The following is a 1,792-nucleotide window of genomic DNA, read 5'->3' on the forward strand; positions in this document are numbered from 1 at the left end:
TTTTTCCCACTAAGCTTTCCTCAACCATAGCTAGAACACCTTTCCCCATACCTGATGGAATGATACCTCATTACAAATTCAAAAATACCTTTGAAGATATTAACCTTGAAAGCCGAAGGTCAAGGTCTGCTTTGGGGAAAAGGGTAAATGGAGCTACCTGGAAATGCTACTGATCAGGCCTGGGTCTTTTATCTCACAGTTATATTAGCCTTCCCACCTAAATCCATTTTTAGGGCTTAAGCCCTAATTTTCTTTTCGAACCCAATCCCTGTCTGGCCATGTGTTATTACTATCTTGCTATTTCAAGTTTCTCTCCAGCTGGGTAAGTCTTCATTTTGTGTCCTAGCCCTGGGTTTGTCTCTCTGATTTTCTCTCATCTGCCCAGGAGGCCAATTTACCCTCCCACCCTTCTGTTCACATCTCACTCAACTCTTCCCACTTCTATACTTTTCACCATTTTCATACTTTCTAGTTCCCCCCTCCCTTCCACTGCTCTTGGAATGATGGCTTCTGAATTTTTTGCCTTCACCAAAACTGTATGACTTTTCTCCCTCTGCTGAAGGAGATGGGCGGGGGGAAGCCGTGAAAGCCCCAAAATGCCATCTTTCATCTTATTTTCTATTTCTAGCACATATTCTATTTATAATTCTGCCTCCCTCATAGCAGATTGACACAGCACTCTGCTTAGTTCCCAGAATAAATGCAATTCAAGAATGAGAGGCAAGTCCAGGCTCCCAGGATTCTTCTGCAGTCAGGCATTTGTTAGCGTTCTTTTCTGCTAGCATTTGAGGAGTGTCTCTGCTGGTAGCTGTGCTTTTCTGAACCCATCTTCCACTGTCCCGAAAATGACTTCCATACAGAATTTTCTTCATGGCAGATTTCCTTTCCTGATTATGTCTGGACTAAGCTTATATTATATTAAAGGCAGGGTTTATTCCCCACACGTGCATTGACTGTGCCATAAAAGATATTTAAATATTTGTTGGATAAACAAATGAATGCTGGCATATTGAATGATAAGTTATAACCTGAGTTTGTGGGAAGCCAATTTGGATTTGTAGTTAATCCACAAAGTAGACAATATATGTACAAATTTACATTTTCAAATTAAAAACCAATTTTATATGACACTCAATATCTCTGATGTCCCCATCACAAAATCATTATAAAATCTCAAGGAAGAAGCAACATTTACAGAGTAACTTCCACTTTAGGAACTGTACTTTGCTTAAATAATTTCACTTATTCTACAACACGTGAAATAGGTATTATTATCCACACTTTGTGTGTAACAAAACTGAGACTCGTGCAAGTTGAGCAGCTTAGCTTAGGTAACAGAAGAAGGAAGTGGCAAAAAATGAATTAGACCCAAGTTTATCTGACTTCAAAGCTCACTTTAAAAACCAAAAGAGGACTTGGGATCTTGGTGCACAGCATCTGATGTAGCACATGCTGATGACTCCTGGTGCAGACTGTGTTCCCCTTGACTATTTCTTTCCTGCTTAGCACACAGTATGCTCAAACAAATAGTGTTGAATTAAATTATTGAATGTACCATATAGACTCAAAGTTCCTTAATCTGGTGGTATTCTAGTATTCAGGGCATGATATAGACACTTTAGAAGAAAACCCAGTATCAAGCTTTGGAAGGTTATTGTGTCAGGATGCACAAGCCAATGTTCTCTGTCTTGTCTTCATCAGGAAAAATAGACATGGAATGATGACTTGAGTAGGCAAGATTAGGTAAGAGCTAAGGGAAACATGGTAAAACACTGGATCAAGCCACTGAGAA

This window comes from Cebus imitator, unplaced genomic scaffold (assembly GCF_001604975.1).
Source record: "Cebus imitator isolate Cc_AM_T3 unplaced genomic scaffold, Cebus_imitator-1.0 Scaffold855, whole genome shotgun sequence".
Lineage (NCBI taxonomy): Eukaryota > Metazoa > Chordata > Mammalia > Primates > Cebidae > Cebus > Cebus imitator.